This window comes from Hirundo rustica, chromosome 13 (genome assembly GCF_015227805.2).
Source record: "Hirundo rustica isolate bHirRus1 chromosome 13, bHirRus1.pri.v3, whole genome shotgun sequence".
In the NCBI taxonomy this organism is placed as follows: Eukaryota; Metazoa; Chordata; class Aves; order Passeriformes; family Hirundinidae; genus Hirundo; species Hirundo rustica.
In genome coordinates, this window is record NC_053462.1 from 1244423 (window position 1) to 1265598 (window position 21176).

Here is a 21176-nt window from a genome sequence, read left to right on the forward strand (position 1 = left end):
CCAGCATGAAAAATACAATGTAATAATCACCAACTGAGCAGCTGATAAAAGAAATGACAGAGCAAAATACACAAGTTTCACATGATGGAAATTCAGGGAAAGTGAATTTGTTACGAACACTGAGCAAACGAAAAGAGGAGACCTGACCATAAGCAAGGCCTCTCATGTCCCAACCACTGAAAATTCCCTTGTCCTGCAATAAGCAATCTGCCATCCCATCACAAAAGGAGCTACAGGACCCCCAGCAGCAGAGCTGCTTGGGTGGAACTTACAGCAGCATGGCCAAAACAAAGAGCAGGAGCCCCACACACTCACAAGGGGATTTTGTCCATTTTGTCCTGTTTTTTTGTAATTTCCAGCCACCACACCGGCATGAATTCAGCAAATACAACATCAGTTGCCTTCCATCAGCTAAACTGACGAGGACAGAATTTTTAACACAACTGTGATGGGCACATTTCAGAGATAAATCTAAGTGAAAACAGAGACTACTGCAAGCGTGAAAAATCTGAACTGCCCTCTGGAAAGAAGTGCATATAGGGACATGGAATAAATATTATTAAGTTATTGTTCCTTAGTCTGTCAATGTTTCCATTTTGAATCAGCCTTCAGCTATTAAAACCTCAGCTGGAAAAGCCTGGCTGAACCTGACAAATGAACAAGCCATGTCTCGGGAAGGAAAAAAAAATCTTTTTTCCTTAACCCCCAACTCAAACACATCCTGATTTCAGTACCTTCATCTTCTTTTGAGATAAATATCCTCAATTTTGCATCTTTCTTTTGTGCACGTGTACTTGCAGTTAAAATGTCCCCTGTTTTAGCCTGAGAGGGAAGCAGCTGGCCTGATCTGCACGGGGAGCACACCCAGCAGTCGTCTGTGCCCAGCGCTTCTCCAAACTGCAAGCACACAGAAACTGATACAGCACTTGGAGTCTGGAAAACTGCTCAGGAATGCACAAAGGAAATGCACTACAGAAATGTAAGACCATTAAAAGAATGTTATTGTGGTTATTATCCTAACCTAAAAACCCATCTGAGCCAGTAGCCCCTGCAGATACCTCGCTTTATCTACAGCTCACACGGATCACAACGGGCTCCTCTTCAGTGCCAGCATTTTCTGCTCCTTCCTTGTTCTATGTGCCAAGCCAAAGAGAAGCAACAAAGGCTGGTGTTGTTCCTGGAAAAAACTGGGTTCTGCAGGAGTCAGTGGGCAGTCTCCTTTCATGCACACAGGGGCTCTGTGCGGCGAGGGAACCTCTGCAAACACGATCCTTTCAACGGGAGCGTCCCACGGAACGTGCGTGGGCCCCGTGTGTGGGACAGGAGCCTGACAGCGTTTTCAGCAGAATCCTCTGATAGCAGCTTGCTGTGAGGCTGCAGAGCCAGGCTGAGGTGTGTGAGCTGCCCACAGCCTCCCATTGTTACTGGGAAGGTGGTGACTTCCTCTTCATTGAATCCTTCCCCTTATTTTGCTCTTCCTTCCTGATGATAAATGCATTTTTTATTATTCCAACCAATTCAACATTACTTTTAGAAATTTTATCACTCATTCAGATTTCAGTCGGTGAGTCAAGTGGAAAAAATGTGTTCTCAAGCTGAGAGAAAACCCTCCCATTTAAAATCCCCGAGCCAAGAGCACCTCCCAGGCAACATCCTCCAGCTGTTCTCAGACACAGAAAGAATCTGTGCACTCAATCAGTTCCCACCTAGGCCACTCCAGAGCATCTCCAGCAGGAAGGAGATCCATCTGCCCAGAGCAGCGAGCCCAGGTCTCATCCCACCCAGCTCACCCACTTCCCTCAACTATAAAAACTTCTTTGTGTTCAGCTGATTAACACCTCCCTGTGCCAGCAGAGGAATCTACCCCACAGCATTGTTCTCCCTGCTCCTAGGCCTCTGATTGTCATTTTTATCAGCTAAATAACAGTAATTTGAGTGCAGAAACAATGATGGGAACCTACTTCCTCAGCTGAAGCCCTTGTCCCAGGCAGATTTACAGCTGGTGCTGTTTTGTCAGAGGCTGGATGCATGAAGAAGTTGCTCTGCCTGGCAGAGAGGGAACAGACAGAACACATTCCAGTTTCCTAGAAATGTTACCTCTAAAAGGACGGTGCTTCCAACCTCTCTGTGTCCTCCCCAGCCCTCCTGCACACAGACAAGCCAAGGTGGTGCAATTTCTGCAGTAAGAATGGGCAAGTCTGTGACTAGGACTGCTTTGTAGCTTGTGCTGCTCGTCTTTCTGGCTCTAAAGTGCCCTACAGAAACCAAACATCTCACTGAAGTACTCCAGCTCCAAAAGTTTTGCAAAGCAGACATGAGAGCTGGAACTGTCTTTTTCTTGTTCTCACTAGACATGTGAGTGAATCAGATCTGAGGATCTGTGCACACCTTCAAAGAGAAAGGACTGCAGGGCCACAGGGAACAACAGAGAAAAGGCAATAACGAGAGCACAGTAAATCTGAAAACTTGAAAGATGAAAAACATTTTTCTTTTAAGTTCTTTGAGCTTCATTTGTCACTGCTGCAGACAGATGGAATCTGCAAGTTCTCCCTTCCTGCCAATGCAGCAGAAGACACTGACACAGTACAGAAACAACTCCTAAAGATGGGAACTCGGTGAGGGAAGAACCTGGCAGCCTTCTGAGCCCCTGACACACTGGCTGAGCTCTAAGCTCTTGCTTGGGAGGCTCCTAAGTGCTGGTCTGACTGTGCTCTAACCAGAGATACAGACAGGGGCCTCAGTGTGGATTTCAGACAGAACTGCTACATTTATGCTGACCACTTCCTGCAATCTCACCCTTAACCTCACAGAAATTAGCACAGAACCTTCTGGGGCACGGACTGTTCTCCCATTGAAGTTCTAACATGGCCTGTGATACAGGGGTGGAATGAATGCCTCACCTGGAGTGGTAAATAAAAACAGGTTTATTTGTCAAGTTCAGAAATGCACGTCTAATTTTTCTACCATCAGTCACCTAGAACTACTGTCAGATCTGTTCACTCTCCCTCTAAAAAAGAGGGTAGAATAAGAAAGAAGCATTTCAAACAAAACCACAGCACATAACAGATTTCCTTTGCTTTACTCACGACAAATGAAAGAAAGGTGGTGAGATGTCATTTTTGATATATGCAGTTACATTACAGTTTCCAAACTAAGGCAGATTCTATTGTGCTGGGGTTAGCGAGGCTTTGAGGAGAGCACAAACACCTCCTTTCACTCTCTTGCCTCAAAAGAAATTCAAACATCATCTTGGTGTGGTACTAAAGATGTGGGAACTCCCCTCTACCCTTCTTAAAGCTTCTGTTTTTAGTGGTCAGTTCTATGTTGTTCCAAAGGCACTGTGACCAAAATGGGATAGCGAGGCAGAGCTGGGGGTCTTTCTGCTCCCAATTTCACTTTAAAAAGTAGCACAGTTTTGTATTCCTGACTAGTAAACTGACCTCAGGAAGACAGGCATAAAAGTATTTCAGAGGTTTAATACCCAGCTATGAACAGCAGAGAAAAAGATGAGCAAATAAGAAGAGCAAAGAAAAGAAGAAAATGGAAAAAAGATATTTGAGGAAATATTGAATGTCAGCAGAAAAGAACAAACTTCCTAGTGTGTCATATAAGTGTGCTTTTCCACATATTTCAGGAGTCACACAAAGTACTTAAAATATAACAAAAACCAGGGGCAGAGCTGCTTCTACAACCTGTTCCAAACTGCAGTTTGCTCAGCATTGGGTAGGAAGACAATTAGTAATGAAGAAACTGCAAAATCTTTTTGTTTTTCAATGATGAAGAGATGGGATGAACCCACAGGAAGAAAATTCAACTGCTGAATAAAGCACCAGATACTAAAATTCCAACTTTCTGCTAATGAATGAAGCTCACAAAATCACACGTTTGGCTCTTGTAAGATTTCTCTATTTAAACTCTGGTAGCAGTAAAACAATATCATCTATAATCCAAATTATCCTACAGTACTGGATTGGAAATAAGATGACAGAAAAAATGAGTTACCACTTAAGTCTGAGGCACTGAATCCTTTCTCATGTCAATGGCTGGCTTGGCAAAATCTTCTGCACCCCCTGGTAATAAATCCTGCTGAAAATTTCAAAACTTCTGACTTCTCCCGACAAATTCGCCTCACCCCCTTCTCTTCATGACTGCTGGTCAGGGCAGCAACATTTTCTGTGGAAGACAGACAAGAAGATTATTTCAAAACAAATTTCCAATCTGATTTATTGTAAATTTTCCTTCAGTGACCTCCTGCTACCTTAAATGCTACGGGAGCTATGTAAAAAGACACCTGAATACTCTCCAGCATCCTGGCTGCACAGCTGGCACCCCAGACTTTTGTCCTTGACATTCCCATTTCTTCTCCATTCCCCAGAACACACTGCTGCTTTAATTTGCAGTGAAGACAGGTTGGAGGCACAGGCTGAGGAACAGCCAGTGGAAGCTACTGGAAGAATTAAGGACCTTGCCTGGGAAAAGGAGCAGAGCTCTCTAGAGTTATTCAAAGAGACAGCACTGACCAGTTCTTTGGGGGTTTTGTTTGTGGGGTTGGTTTTTTTCCCTCCTCTGGTATTCTGCTTCTTATAACTTCAAGTGTGAACACGTTTGTGGGTGACAAAGTTGGCAGAGAGAAAGCGAACACAAATTATTTGTATAGAGGAAGCCACAAATAACCAGGAGCAAAGCACTTAAACTTCTGTGCAAAAAAACCAGCCTGGTGAGGGCACAGGCTGAGCAGCGCCACCAGAACACCCTGACAATGATTATCACCACAAAAAGACTTCTTAGGACATTTGAAAGAAAGATTTCAGTTTCTGAAATAGCTCTGCAGATGAGTAGGGACTAGTGAGATGAAGAAGAACCATCCTGAGAGGAAACACACATTATGTGCTTGAAAATGGACCTAATGAGAAGGGTGAATACCCTCCCATGAGGGCAGGGAAGGGAACAGCCACTAAATGAGGCTTCAACTTCTTGCTCATTGTCTAAATGGAGATATTAGAGATGAGTCAAAAGCTGTCTCTGGATGGAGAAGATTGAATCTTCTCCAAACCTGAGTGTTACCAACCAATTTGCTTTTGCAGATGGGATTAGCCAGAAATAGGATGCAGGAGGAGAAAAGGAATGAGAACTGAGCCCTGCAGAGCCTCCTGAAGGAATGTTGAAGGAACTCCACAATCCTTCACAGTTTTGAGAACCTCACACAGCAGCGAAATTTTTCTTTGCATATTATCAAGCTCTTTGAAATAGAGAAAACAGCCCTGAAGAAAAGTCAGCCAATACTTCATGGCATGGAATGGCTGCACTGCAAGATTATTTAAAGTCTCTGCATAAGGAGATGTGTTTGTGTAAAATTTTAACCCCTCCCAAAATGTCTATTTTTCTGGCTAGAAGAACAAGAGCCTGGGAACTTTGTGGATTCAGGCAGGATGCTGCAGTTCAAGCAGCTGCCCGGGGGAGGAGGGGGAATGGATTTCTCCTCCTTTAGTGTCCACCAGCCTGCAGGACCTGTTCCCAAACTGTGGGCACCTCTGGGCACGTCTCTGTAGGGACCACCAAACCAGGAAACATTGCCAGAGCTGTATCTATAGAATACAACACCAACAGTTACACGCATTTTTAAATGTTAGCTGCATGCAGGTGTTTGTACTTCTGCCCTAAAATTCTGCAGGTTTTGCCCAGCAGTACAGAGGGCTCTCCTTGTCTTTGCCTTCGCTTGTGGAGCTGCACTCCAACAGCTCTGGCACAGCTGGAGATTGCAGAGATTCACTGCCGCAGCTGGATATAAATCTGGTGTTCCTGTGGCTTGTGAGGATCCCAGAGGTGTTTTATAGGTGCCACAGAAAACATTTTATCTCCAACATCAGCATAATGCACATTAAGTGGTAGCTAAGGCAACAGGTGGCACAGAGATCACAGATAGAGTTGTCACTGTACTCACAGGGACTTAAAAAACACAATCGACCACTCCAAAAGAAAAGAGTCAAGCCACTCCACACTCACTTCTATTCCAGTGCCCGGTACTACAGATTAATTGAAAACATGTTAAGTTAATTGATAAAGATGATGTGCAATCCTTTCGAGCTGCTGCTCCCAAGAGGAAATTCACACGGCTGGAGTAAATGAAGCTGCAGAGGAGTCCCCCTCCATTTTCCCTTGGCTTTCCATGGAATCCCTGGGAAAAGAGCTGCTGTGTGATTGCAGCACAAGGGGCAGGAATGCTCAACAAATGAATCACAACCCATTCCTGCAAACATCCCCGCTGGAGCAGCTCCTGGGCCTGTCAGGCTGAGTGACAGCCAGGGGAAAAGGGCACCTCCTCACGAGATCAGGAACAGGAAGGCTGTTTCAAACCCTCCACAGGAATTATGATTGCTGACTGTGTAAGGAGGCAAAAACAGGAGCAAATCCACAAGGAAACAAAGCATCATTTGGGAAAGGCTTTTCCTATTCATGTTGATTACAAGTGAGCTCTTCCCCAGCTGCGAACAACTGGTGACGCTTTAGCCTTTCCTCACAAAATCCCGTCCTTGCCTTCAGCTGGCTGTCAGATTTGCCAAGCTGGTAGGATTCTGGCAACACTCGTGCTGTTTAATGTCTCAGCATGTTGTATCTTGGACACAAACCCCTGCAAAAATACCTAATTATAAATATTTATGTTCGTTATCCTTTTTGCATGATACAGTAAAGAGAGAGGAAACAGATGGACTGAATCAGCAAAGCACGACAACATCTCAGGGTCAATATCCACGACCAAAGCAAAGCATTCCGCGGGATGCAGTGGAATTCCACAGCCCCCACGCACCTGTGTGCGACAGCTTGGCCCAGGAGGCTGCAGGGATCACCTGGCACAGAAATCACTGCCCCCAGCAGCCTCAGGGACATTGCTGGGGAGTGCTGTGAGCTCCTGAGGTCGCTCAGCTGGTGGCATTTGGAGGTGGCATTGCCCAGCCATCGGCCGGGTACTGCGGAGTCGTGCTCTGCTTTCAGAGTAACAGCTTCTGCACTTCCAATTCATCTCCTTGGGCAAAGAAATGCTGCACACAGAATATATCCACTCCTGAAGGAGATAGGGAGAGGGAATGCATCAGCACAGGGAATGTGCAGCCCTCGACAGAAATGGTTTTAATACAAATTCACAGAGGTACACAACAGACTCCAAGAAAGTTTAAAAGTCAGAACTTCTGATAGTTAAAAAAATATTAGATACATGATGACTGTTTAAAATAGAACTGATTCACGGAGAGAAAGGAAGTACTTAATGACTTGCTCATGCTTAAGGACTCTCAAATAAAACAAGTATCTGTTACTCATGCATTTGAAGGGTTTGCTACTCCCGAACTACTGATTGGAAAAGCTTTTGACACAGCAAGATGAAGACACATCCCCAAGGGCTGCCGTGTGAGCTGAAAGCCTGTGTGCTCTCAAACACTCTTCCTTTCATTGAAAAAGGGAAAGATTAGCAAGAGGAAGAAAAAAAAAAACCCAAGACTTAACTGTTTTGGCTTTGGAAATGAGGTGTCAATAAGATTTTCCGGCCCAAAGAACCCCAAATTATCACGTCAAGAAGTAGTGATGGAATTTGAGACCATCAGAGGCAATCTGGATCCTCAAATGCATCTCTCCTACTGCAATTTTTATTCATTAATTGTTGGCCTAATATTACAGACCCAATACCATTTAACAAGAGAAGAAAATTAGCAGAAAAGACAGAAATTACTACTAGCCAGCCTCCACCCTTATGAACGACTCATGCAGTACAAACGTCAAGCACAGGGTTTATCAAGGCTCGGGCACAGTGCAGGTTTGGCTATGGGGTAGCAAGCAGGAACAAGGAAGCAACACGAGCCCCCGCTCCATTTTCACTGCTCTGTGCTCCAACAAGCACAATTTCTTCTCTCAGCAGCTACTGAAAACCTAGACTGTGACTGGTATTTATATTCACAAACCCCTATGAACAGCTGCACGTGGCTTTCCAGAGGAGGAGGACTGGCACAGCCACACAGGCTCAGGTGGCAGCACGGACACGGGGAGAAGGAAAAACTGAGAGCAATAATAAACTGCCCCCAGTCCCCTACCCTCAAATGACTGCTTATGCAACTTTCCTTCCCAAACTAACCCCAAAACTTGCACTGGGATTGCAATTTGTATTTCAACCCACTCTCCCCACACCCCGCTTGCTGTTTGCCCAGTTTTATTAGAACCATCTGCAAGATCCTCCCCTTCCAGTTTCTTGTGTCGGTTCATCTGGCAGCTGCACTTTCTCATCTATTCAAAAAAATCTTTGTTTCAAAGTTGTTGAGACAGACGGTCTTTGACAGGCTAAAAATTATCTTGAAAATCAACACACAAACCACATCATATGCTGTTCTTTACAGATTGAAGGGGAAGAATGGAAGCTGGAATATATATATATATATTTAATGGGAAGATAAATGGGGGTTTTGGGGATTAAGAAAAATGTTACCAGCTCAATTTATCTCACAAAAGCCACAATTTACAGAAGAACTGAAAGTTGCCACTGCAGAAGCGTTTCAGGCTCACCATTCTCACTGACAGAAACAGGAGAAACGCAGAGAAGGATTTCCTTCCAGCAGCTCTTGGCAAAAGAGAAGTGAGGGGAGTGCTAAGGGAAGGAGGAACGTTGGTGAAGCGAAGCAGCACAGTCTGAATTATTTTCTTCAAACATGATAGAACATTACGAGCTTTTGAATATAGCGTGCTTTGCAATCCCCTCCTTAGCCTGTCCATGGTGCTGCTGAAGTTTCCATCTTTCTCTGTAAGCCTCCTAGAAGGTCTTGGTTCCCTCCTGTGTGCTGCCATCCTGTGTCAGCAGGTCCATCCTGACGGGACAGCTCCTGCGACAGCACAGGGCACCGCTGAACACGGCCTTTAACCGCTTTGGGCGTTTTTCTTCTCCAAATTGTGAAGGCACAAGCATTCACCTCGTTGCAGAAGAATGTCACAGCCTTCACTTTCGGGGATTAACAGAGAATTCTCGTCCAGATTTCTCCAAATCTTCTCATTAGATATTTTTAACAAAGAAAATCCACTTCAAGTACAAACTCGAAGTGCTCGAAGAACACCACTCCTACTTTCCCGTTTAGATTAATGCAAGCATTTCCTTTCTTGCCTTGCTGCTTTAAAAAGTAACAAATAACTACAGACCCACTGCCACCAAATAATGTCTGTACACGTGTAAATGTGAAGAATCTGTGACATGAGCTGAACTATTTCAACCCCCGCCAGAGTTCCAGCAATGCTGGCAGTAACTTTTCTGCACACGTGCACATGAACTGCCTTCACCTAGCAATCACATCCGAGCCCTGCTCTCATCTGCCCTGACCTTTCTGATTCTCTTTTATACAACCTCCAGCCCACGTCTTCCCTAAGCAAATTCCAAATTCCTCCTTTAACTAAAGTTTCTCAAGCACTCTGACGAGACTTCTCCAGGTTATACACTGGGATTTGCCATTTCCTTCCCACATTTTCATTTCAATCCTGATAGAGCATTTTGGGGTTTCGATAAAAGCATTAAGCAGGATTTCAAAATTGCCATGAACAAATTCACTTATCTTCTCCCTTGAACTTTATCATAAAACACAAACTATTTAAGTGGTTTTAATTGCTCTAGAGAAAAAGATGTAAATGTAATAATTTGAGTTGACAGATCATGCAAGGCAGACTCTAAAAGTATTTTCAGAACCACTGGAAGCCAAATTATCATCATCTAACTTTATAAATTTTATGTGCAAATAAATTAAAAATGCAGACATGAAAATACTTAAAGAAATCCATATATTACAATGAATAGTATTTAAAAAAAAAAAAAAAAAAAAAAAAAAAAAAAAAAAAAAAAGTAGATCTGCTCTTGAAAAAGTGTCCTGGAAACTCTCAGGAGAATTAATGGAATAACCACAGAGTTTGTGCTTCTGTGATCAGCTAGCAGGAGAGATTTTTATTGAAACACTTAGCATTACTTTTGTTAGCATATACTTCACTCCAGTGGCTTATTAGAAATTTTGGCAAAAATAAGACATCTTGTGAAAGCAAGAAAGCCGAACAAAACCAAAGACTGAGAGAACAAGCTTGAAATTTCTCTTCCCCTCCCCTCCGATGTATTGCAAAAAAAATTACCATTTTGATGAATAATCTCTTCCAAACCCTCTTTTCCAGTCACTTTTAATCCTTACAGAATATATACATTTATATAAGCCAGAAACGACCACAAAAGCAATTCCAACCCCCCATCTCAATGCACGCCCCTGTTTCGAGGTATCATGAATATATTAAGTTAAAATTGCAAACAAAGGAAGGCTTGGGACAATAAAAAAAATATTACACCCTGCTGTTGATGCCATTTTTCTTGCTCTTGAATACATGATGTCGATTCCCTGGTTTCCATTCAACAAATAAAGCTGTGAAATGGCAGTGCATTTCGTGCTCCAAGTCCAGGCCCGCATCCAAACAATTCTGACATTAAATCTGCCAGCCCCCAACATCCCCCCAAACAGGAACAACCCCTCCCAGAGGTACAGCAGAGTTCTCAGGAAATCTTATTGAACCAGGGTTAGGGCAGAGAGCGGCACATCGAGCGTGTGCACGGCATTCTCCTCACGAAATCTGCTCCGACAGAAAGAAGCTCCTGAGAGCAGAGGCTCTTGCGAGCCCGCTGAACGGCTTCGTGCCAGGGACAAAGGCAAAGCCCAGCGCCCGGCGCCAGCGGGATGCAGAATTCTGCACACCAGCACAGGAGCCCCAGGACAAACTCAACAGAATTCTGCACACCAGCACAGGAGCCCCAGGATTGACTCAACAGAATTCTGCACACCAGCACAGGAGCCCCAGGATAGACTCAACAGAATTCTGCACACCAGCACAGGAGCCCCAGGATAGACTCAACAGAATTCTGCACACCAGCACAGGAGCTCCAGGATAAACTCAACAGAATTCTGCACACCAGCACAGGAGCCCAGGATAAACTCAACAGAATTCTGCACACCAGCACAGGAGCCCCAGGATAGACTCAACAGAATTCTGCACACCAGCACAGGAGCCCAGGATAAACTCAACAGAATTCTGCACACTAGCACAGGACCTCCAGGATAAACTCAACAGAATTCTGCACACTAGCACAGGAGCCCCAGGATAAACTCAACAGAATTCTGCACACTAGCACAGGAGCCCCAGGATAAACTCAACAGAATTCTGCACACCAGCACAGGAGCTCCAGGATAAACTCGAATTCTGCACACCAGCACAGGAGCCCCAGGGTAAACTCAACAGAATTCTGCACACTAGCACAAGAGCCCAGGATAAACTCAACAGAATTCTGCACACCAGCACAGGAGCTCCAGGATAAACTCAACAGAATTCTGCACACCAGCACAGGAGCTCCAGGATAAACTCGAATTCTGCACACCAGCACAGGAGCCCCAGGGTAAACTCAACAGAATTCTGCACACTAGCACAGGAGCTCCAGGATAGACTCGAATTCTGCACACTAGCACAGGAGCCCCAGGATAAACTCAAGAGAATTCTGCACACCAGCACAGGAGCCCCAGGATAGACTCAACAGAATTCTGCACACTAGCACAGGAGCCCCAGGATAGACTCAACAGAATTCTGCACACTAGCACAGGAGCCCCAGGATAGACTCAACAGAATTCTGCACACTAGCACAAGAGCCCAGGACAAACTCAAGAGGAATGCCAGCCCTCCTTCCCTTGCCAAAGGCCGGGGGCTTGGTCGGTCCAGCCCTGGAAGCTGGGGGACTCCCGGCCACGAGGCTGCACCTCTGTGCTGGGGACGCAGCCCCAGCTCCTTCCTGGGCTGAGGCAGAGCATCCAGCTCCTGCTCCTCAGTCCCGCACTCTCCATCAGCAGCAAGGACCTCGATGGCTGTGCCAGAACGTTCCTGCCGTTTCCCTGGCTCGTCACACAGCAGCCCTCCCCAAAGAGCAGCGCTCAGCCCAGGAAGCCGGCTCGGCTCGAACGCAAAGCATCGCTGGAGGCCAGCGCCAGCGCGGCCCGGCACAGAGGGCTCGTGGCCGCAGGCAGAGCCGGAACAGCATCCCAGACGGAGCTGGAAAATTCCAGAGATGTGTGGCACCGAGCTCTTCCCACAGCTCCAGCCAGACAAAGAAAACTCGCTCCAGCAGGAAGCCGGAGAGAAATGCTTTAGCTGAATTCTTCTCATCTCTCAAGTCAGAAATGTAATCTTTACTTAAATGTTAAGCCATATACATGGGCCATTAGTCAAAGCTCCTGTTCTTTTTTTTTTTTTTTTTAATAGTTTTACCAGGTTTGACATTTTGTAACGCTATTATTTTAAATCTGGTCTGGACTAGAACTCACATATTAGGAAAATGATTTTCAAAAGACTATGCTAAAATATCTTCTCCATATTGCTATCATTTGTCAAAGTTTTGCTTAAAAGCAGGTATTAAGACAAATGAAATGGATCAAAAATGGAATACTTCCAGGAACATAAATAACGGTTAAATTAAGCTTGTGACAAGAGCCAGTCTACACACTTTGACTTCTCAGGGAAGTACCATTTGACCTTGCTATGAGAAAGGCACTCATTTACTACGTAAATCTAAAGGAAGAAACTACATCAGAAAGCGAACTGAACTGGCTGAAATAGCCAGAAGGCAAAAAAAGGCAACAAGTGCTGAAGGTGAGAGAGAGTCAGAAATGGAACATCAGCTCAGTGACAGGGCCAGAACTGCAGGGTCAGTCAGCAGAATAAGCAGAGTTTGAAGACAGGTCAGAACGTACAGTGTGCTGAATATAAAACCTGAGCGACACTGACAAATTTAATACAAGCAGGAGTGTTTGCTGAAAAGCCTCCTTAAGGCAAACAGCACTGGAGTGACAGCAGCGCTCCCTGCAAAGGCCCGAGGGCATGGGAAACAGGCTCTGGGAGTCCTTCCTGGGCTATTTCTCTCCCTCAAGTACTTAAGGCATTTTCCCTTGTTCTGACTGCTGTTTAAAAATACTGATGGAAAACAACAAGAGTTGTAATAGGGAACTTCAAGTAGCACTTAATATTTCTGAAGTATTTAAGATACAGAGTATGCATTTAAATAGCACAAAATTCAGCAAGTGTTGAGTGGTTCCAGATTTTTTGCCCAGTTATCTGAAATTCTCTTGCCCTGAGCTGCATAGGGAGCACTGCACTGCTCACCACCAACCATTCACCCACTGCACCACAGAGATTGAATGCACCAGGCAAACTACATCATGGCCCAAAGCACTGCTATCTTTCAAAACACTCAAGAAAAGGAAGATTATTTCTCTAAACTTTCTCTTACAAGAAACAGGTTGGGCATTAGTGGTTTTGGCAGCTGGATAAAACAGCTGCAACTGGAAACAATTGGCGCTGAGCAATCGGAAACAGGCAGGGACAGAGGACAATACACTGCAAGTACTGCTCCAGTTCTGCCTTGTCATTAGACACACAAGAGAGCCTGCTGCAGCCTCACTTCTACAGGAGCATTTACTTAGAGAAAAATAAAGTGAAACTGAAATTTAGGATCAAGATCAATGTAAGAGTTATGCACTTGCATTGACAAGTATTGTCATGGAAAGGGAGACTCTGAGAAGCTTTAATTCTAAACTCCCTTGCCAGAGAAAAGGGATTGCTTGAAACCTGTCGTTAAAGAAAAATGAGACAAAATCAAAAGAGGGTGGTAAAAGACTATCAGAAGAGCGATGCAAATGGTGACACTTGAGAACATCCACAGCTGACAAACACTCCACAGCAAAGCTCCCTGGGAGTACACAGAAAGGAGAAACAGGTCTTGGATCACAAGTAAGAATTGCTGGTGAACAGGAAGGATTTGCCAGGTTGGTGCACAGCACAGGCCAAAGGAACGTGGGTGCAGTGAGCTAAAGCAATTGCCCAGGATGAGGCAACCTCAGAGAGTGCTACACTTCAATTACTGAAGCTACAGAGAAATCTCTTCAACACTCCCCTGGAAAATGATTTTATATGTTAGCTCAGAATAAAATTCCAAATTGGAAAGGCTGAAGCAGCAAGTTACTTTTTCACACATTTCACTGCTAAACACAAATTTAAGGACAGAGGAATCGACTGCCATGGAAAAGCAGGAGTGCTCCATCTGTGCAGGATAAATTATGGACTTGAAAGGGAGGATGCGATTCAGCTGCTGACATTTGAAACAACAGAGGTAACAAACTGCAGATTTAGCAAAGCTGCCAAATATCAAAGATGTTGAGAAGATCAGAAAGATCATAAATACCCCAAGGAGAGCCCCAGAGAGGACAAAAGTGGTTACAGGGTGCCAGCAGCCTGGCAGCTCAGCCCCAAATCCAGTGTGTCCTTTAGGCTGCTCCTGGCACCAGCCCAGAGCACCACCTTCTCCAAACTCACTCCCATCTCCAACTGCAGCTTAGAGACTTCCTGTGAAAGAACTGGGGTCTCTGTACTTCATATTCTTGCACGGAATTTGCCTTCATAAATTTATCCCATTACCTTTTGAACCCATTTACAATCCCATATCCACAACATCCTGTGGAAGGACATTCCACAGCTTCTCAGCTTCGTGCGTTTGTTTTGAGCTGCCAGGTTCTTGTCAGAAAAAAAAAAAAAAAAGAAAACAGATAAGAAACTTCGTTCCTTTATCACCTCTATTTACTTTTTCCTATGCCATAATGATTTGTGATTTCTTTTCCAGGCCCCTCAGCCTGTTTTGCAGTGGAAGCGTCCTGTTGTCTGTATTCGTGCCGAGTGGATGGGGCTCCATACCTCCAACTCCCCACCCTGCATTCCTCTTCTGCATTCTTTTCAAGTGAGACTGTGTGTCATATTCAGAAGCTTTTGAGTAGAGGATGAAAGAATTCTAGAGCAGTGAGAACAAAGAGGCGTGTTTGAAGGTAGAGAAAATTTATTTAGGGGAAAAAACATAGCAAATAAAAGAAGGTTCATTGTGATTCTACATGTTTGCAAGCAGAATTGTTCAAAGCATTATTAAAAGATATGAAATAGGGAACAAACTAAGTTAGCTTATTTTTCTTGCCTTCATGCTTTACAGAACTGAAATAATTTCAGTGTGCTCCGTTTTCCCTTCAAACGAGCGTTTCTCTGCAGTTTGTAGCTTCCTAGCTCATCTAGGAAGGGGCACCCATGCTAGAGGCAGACACTAATGAGCCTCTGTATTCTAATTGCACGACCATATTGCAAGAACAGAAATAAAGGCAGTGAACCAGATGGCAAAGAACTGGACAGTGGGTGGTGGTAAAGGAGGCTGAAAAATAATTCCCCGTCATCGTACACTTTTAAAGTTGTAGGAGTAACACCTGGAACTCAACTTTTCCAGTTTGAAAAGCCAAGCGGGATCTTTATCCCTCACTTCCAAAAGGACAAAATACTCCTGGAACACTGGGGCAGCACTGTGATCCAGCACAGAGGTCAGGCTCCCCTCAGCTCCCACGGAAGCCCCTCGGAGCTGCTGTTACAGGAAAAGTCGCTTTTCTCACCTTCTCACCACCTGGCTGCCCATGGAAAGCGGACCAGGGCGCTGGACACGGGGGGCACGGCAGGAAACAGCTCCTGGCAGCATTTCTCTCCTCAAGGAGTGCCCAGGGAACGCCAGCTGAGGGCAGGTAAGGTCACTGCAAGTACAGCCCTCCCTAGGGAAACCAGCCTGGATTAAAAACCACAGCCATGGCACAGCCACACAGCGCCCTTTGCTCAGTCCAGACATGGCCAGTGCTCTTCTGCTGCCACAAAAAGTGTCCTATTAACATTTTTGATAACTTTTGATAACTTCTAATCAGTGGTAAGCATTAAGGAAAAATAAAGGAAAAGTCCCACAGGAGGCACACATGAAATTACATCCCTGGGCTGCAGAAGCCCACACAGGAATTTTACAGGATATTTTTTTCAGATCACAAATGTGCTCATAAATGCTGGGAATTGCATTAAAAATGTTGGCTTCCACTATTTAACAACAACAACAAAAATCCCTGCAGGTGTCATTCATGAGAATATTTAAATTTTTGTAGTCTGCCACAGCAATCTCAATTTTTTTTTGTTGTTAAGTTATACCAAGTGTATTTTAGATTTTCCCAAGAGTAAGAGAGAGGAAAGGGAAAAAAGATATCCCAGTGCTATTCTGTGCACATACACAAGAGCTTTCCCACTGAGAAATTCACTTAAGAATTGCATTTTGTCAGGTGTAAAATTTTTGCCTTTTTGTAAAATCCTTCTGATTTGGCTGAGTTATGACTGATTGAAGAAAAAACAAAACAACTATGTTTATATTTTCAGTACATTGTCTTAAATGTTGATAAAATCTAATATTACCTAAATATATTTCAGGACATTGGGAACTAGGGAAGGGGTATTTGCCCTCGATCACTGCAGGTCAAGACTGGAAGGAACACGAGGTTTTTCACGTATGACTGTACTTGAAAATAGGCACATAACGAGGAGAAAACCCAAACAGCATATCACATAACACTTCCGATGGTTAAAAACTTCTCAGCAGATACAACTTCATAAAGTTAATGCTGCTGTGAAGAGCTACAGGCAGTGGAAATCAAATGAGTGCTGTGCTGGTTTGCAGTGGGAATTCTTCCCATCTCCCCGCTGCCCACTCTGCATAAACCCATCAAAGTCTGATGCTCTGCCGTGATTTCCCCACTGTAATCTGCTGCCTATTATTCTCTCAAACCCCATCTGCAGGTCATTTTTCTATCAAATGAGCTGGTTAAAATTCCTTCTCCCTTTTTATTTAAACGTAGGGGAATTTCAAATAGTCCAGCACTAACCGACAGGAATTTATTTTAACCATTATTTAAAATACCAGCAGCTTTGCATTGCTACATCTTAACAGCTCTGATGGGTTTCATGCAGTCTCCCTTCACTTTATCTCCTCTGACACAGGCATTAGCATCCTGGGAGCCCAAGTACAGCTCCGAGAGTCATTGCCTTTATTCCCTTTTAGGCTCACACAGAATCTGGAGCATCACACAAAATTTCTACGGACAGAAAAGCATGTACTACCATGAAAATAGCTATATAACAAGTAAAAATATTTAGAAATGTATACTAAGGTAAATCCTCTTTCTCTCTGTAATTTAAGAAATTTTGAAGTGATTTTCTTTATGTAAGGGAAGTGAACTGATTATTCCCTGCTCTTTGGGGAGGGCGATATTAGGAGTTAAAATTCTGCGTATGCATTTGGAGCTGAAGTTTTTTCCTCTCCCAGATACCACTGTGAATGAAAGCATCACACTTGTCAGCACTTTCCTCCATGCCAGAGGGCTGACGACAGGATTGCATCCTAAAGCCTGCATTTAAAGTGATCTAACAAGGTCCTGTGCAGGCTGCCTGCTTCCACACACACTCAAACTCTGCAGTCAAAAAGGAGCTCTGTAGTGAGAAGCTGTAGAGAAATGGAGTTTTGCTGACAGCAGTTTGTAGGAAACCAACAGAACAGAAGACAATGGAAAACTGTTGGCTGGGATGGGGCTTGAAAATAATAAAAGTTTAACATCACTTATTTTTTTGTGGAAGGGAGGCAGATGAGAGCAGCATGCCATCACAACATGCTTCCCTAAAAAAATCACCTTTGGAGCAGCGTGCCAAAGCCCCTAACCAAAGCATCAGGTGCCTGTGCTTCACTGCTCATTGCAGATGCTTGTTGGTGAGTTTCAGAAGTTGCACTTCAACTACAGGTTCTCGATTCACCACCAAAATCACCCAGAAGATGTACCAGCGTCCTCCTTTCAGCAAAATGCCCTTAAGCAGTGGGTTTGTAAGCTAAAGGGAAAGTCATTTTTCCTTTTGGAATTCTGAGGCGCGCACAGGCTCACGGTAGCGCTGTGCAGCTTGTGCTTGTGAGGTGAAAGGTGAGAGCTGACACACACAGAGCAGCACAGGCGTGTCCTGGTGCCACAGGCAGCTCCTTATCTGCATCACCTGCGGCACCAGTGAAGTCACACGAGGCTGTGCCGACACATGAAAGACAGGATTCGCTCCTTTCCCTGCCCTTGTGCTTCCTCTTCCGTGCCCACCCGCTCCTCAGGCAGCAGGGGCTCCGTGCTCATGAGTTACTGCATGAAATCGCTGCAGAGATCCGAGCTGGCAGCACCACTGCAGCAGGGAGGCAGGGGAAGGGCGGAGTGCTCAGAACTGCCCCACCGCAGCAAGAGCCACGCTGGGTTGTGTCCTTACAGAGGCTCTGAGGATGCTCTCCCCAGGGCTCTGCTCCAGCTGGATTACGGTGTGAGCCACGCTGCGGTGCACACACCGCCTGCGTAGCTGCAAGCCTGCCTCTAGTGCTACAGAAAAACACAGGGAAAACCAAGTGCAATACCTGATCCACGAGGAATCCTCGTCTTCCTCATCGGCCCTGACAGACCCAAAGCTGAGTCAGTGGAGCAATGTGCACACGGCCATAGAAGCTGCTGGTGTGGGTCAGGGCGCTGGTCCTGCTCCACAGGGGCTGCACAAAAGGCACCAGTGACCAACACCTGCAGTTCAAGCACCACCTTCTGCAGTGCTCCTCAAAGAGGCTGCAACCTGCAAACCCAGCTCACAAAAACTGCATCAGAGAAACCTCGCTGCGTGGAACTTCAGCAATCAAGCAGCTTGCCTGAGCCTCGTCAGCACCACTCGTATGCTTTGATTTAATTTATCTTAGTAAGGACCTGACCCAGGCTAAATCAGAGAGATGTGAAAAAAGAGACCCTGACGGTGTTTGTCTCTTTTGTTGTGTGTGTCCCATTTAAATATCACTTATTTTTAGGCAAAACCTTAATTCTTAGGCTGTGGCTTCATTGTAACTTTTTCAGCAGGAGAACAAACTTAAACAGCTCCTACCTTTTCTGCCCCAGCTGTCTGTTCTCATGCCAGTCCAGACCACATGGGTTTATGCTGGCAGTTGGTTTTTTTGGCAGGATTTTCCTTCTCCAGCTGAATCACTTCCTTGGTTGGGTCCACCAACATGTGCTGGCACAGCACAGGAGAGCGCAGAGGGGAAAGGGATGAACAGGAAACAACAGAAGTCAAGCTTTATTGGGCTGCAGTGCCACCACAGGTCCAATCCCAGCTTTAATTTGCCTTCTATTCTACACCTGAGATAAGCTACAGAAGCATCAGGAGATGGGAAAGAGTGACAGTAAACTAAAGATGAGGGAGGGATTTGGCACTGACGAGTAGGGAGCAGATTCAGAGTAGCAGCATTTAAATGGTTAAATCTTGAGAGGATATCTTTTAATCATCCCACAAGCCACACAAATTCTAAGTTCCATAGAAAATTTAAACACGCTTCACTTTGCCAATGCAAATATCGTATCTGATATCAGTCTTCAGAACAATGCCATACAAAGTTGCCCAAACTCATGATTTACTACTCAATGCTCAAAAACATTTCTAGGCTTTGTACTTCCAAGTTTGGCCACATTATCCTCCCAAAAGTACAGAAAGAGATATCTCATTTGTCAATAATGCCATTACTGAATGGTATTCCAAAAATCTATGCAAAGAAATATCAACCCGGTTAAACACCAGAGTTCAAGAAAATGCCCTAATTTACAATAAAATGTGGTTTTGGAAGAAGATAGGGATGGGTGTGGAATTAAGTATTTTGTATTTTTGGAGACAAGGCGCTTTGGTGTTTGCAGGAACGTTCTAAGGGATGCCAAAGTGCTGGCTGAGTTACAGCAGAGCTGAGCAACATGCTGGCAGTGGCTCCAGGAGCAGTGAGCTGCCCAGCAGCCAGCCAAGGAAAGGGCTTCCCAACTCCCAGGGCCTGCTGCAGCCCCAGGAAGGTGATGGGCACAGCCAGCTGCCTGGAAGGCAGGCTGTAAGGGAGCCCTTCTGAGTCCTCAACTGCCCAAACATTTCCACAACTCCCTGCAGCCTCAGGAAGGCTGTGCCCACAGCCCACAGGTACGAGTTACTTAGGCTTAGGAAATGATCTAGCAATAAACCCAGACTGAAATCCTTCAGTCTCATCCAAAGTTCAGCATTAAAGGGAGTCCAATGAGACATCTGGACATCATGACAATCTGGCAGCTTTGCAGAACACGTCTGACTGCTGCGCTGCACAATGACAGAGACAGACCAACCTGAATGTCCCACATCCCTGAGACACCTACAGACACTCTGCCAACACATCAAACCAATAAACATTGAATAAATATCAGCACTTAGCACACCTTCTAAGATGTGTTGTTCAAAAGAGTGGTTTTATGCTAACCCTAAGTTCTGATGACTAATCTGGTTCCTTTATTCCAGCAAACTGAAAGTACAATGGACATGCTGCCTGATTGCATGCTGGAAACTACAGCTCTTCTGTGAGCTAATCCTGGGGATCTCAGCACTTCTAAGTAGATGGGGGGAAGGTCCCATGTTCATGACTCACACTACCATTTTTCTCTCTCCTATTGTTTTGCAAATTCTCGGCTTAATCTAAAATCCATTTCATCTAGAAACTTCCAGGCTCAGAGGAAACTTGAAGATAATATATTCCAAACAAGCAATGCTTCAAAAGGGCGTGGATCCACAGCCCTTTAAATCAATCTAAATCTGGGCTGGCACTGCCCTGCCCTTGTCACTGACCTCTGCCCCTTCCTGTGCTTGCATGATCCCACAGAGAGCAGATCCAGGATGTGACTGAGCTGGAAACCAGGCCAGTGCCACCACGAGGAGCCAGAGCGAGTGGGAGGGATGGAGGACACGTCACAAGATAAAGTTGTGGCAATCCAGATTTAGACAGGCCTAAGTGGAGGTGTACCACTAAGAGTTATTAATCACCCTGAACGAGCCATGTCTTAAAGGAAATGGGCATTCTGAGCTTTGGGCTTCCTTTTAAGGTATTGATTTATGTCCCTAAAACATTTTAAACCTGCACATTAACAGAAAAGTTATCCTACATATACCGGTAATATATTCTCTTAATGGGATACATAGCAATGAAATTTTGTCTCACTTGATCTTTAAGAGCAGATTCAAACTTCAAGGATTATGAGTTCAGGCAGGATAACGCCTGCTTTCCCTGCCTGATGGCTGGCAGTAACACTTTGAAGCTGCTTTTGATGATAGGTAGGATACCACAGTAGCCACAGTCAGCTCTAGGAATCTTTTCTGCTCCATTGCTTTAGTTTTGTTTAACAGCCCATTTCTGAGTGGTGAAA

General features: G+C 44.9%; 1 protein-coding gene across 8 annotated transcripts in view; it reads right to left on the minus strand.

Moving 5' to 3' along the window:
- Positions 1 to 21176, minus strand: part of PEAK1 (pseudopodium enriched atypical kinase 1) — a 109742-nt gene that overhangs the window by 57520 nt on the left and 31046 nt on the right. For 3 of the 8 annotated variants that reach the window (XM_040077799.1, XM_058422331.1, XM_040077798.1), the window contains one exon: positions 4003 to 4173. The exons of 1 other annotated variant lie outside the window; for it this stretch is intronic. The gene's annotated coding sequence lies outside the window, so the exon portion shown is untranslated. Of the gene's footprint in view, positions 1 to 4002; positions 4174 to 6805; positions 6978 to 18352; positions 18484 to 18858; positions 19017 to 21176 lie in introns of those variants that run through there. 4 more of the 8 variants (XM_040077804.1, XM_040077797.1, XM_040077801.2 and 1 more) reach the window with 3 other exon arrangements.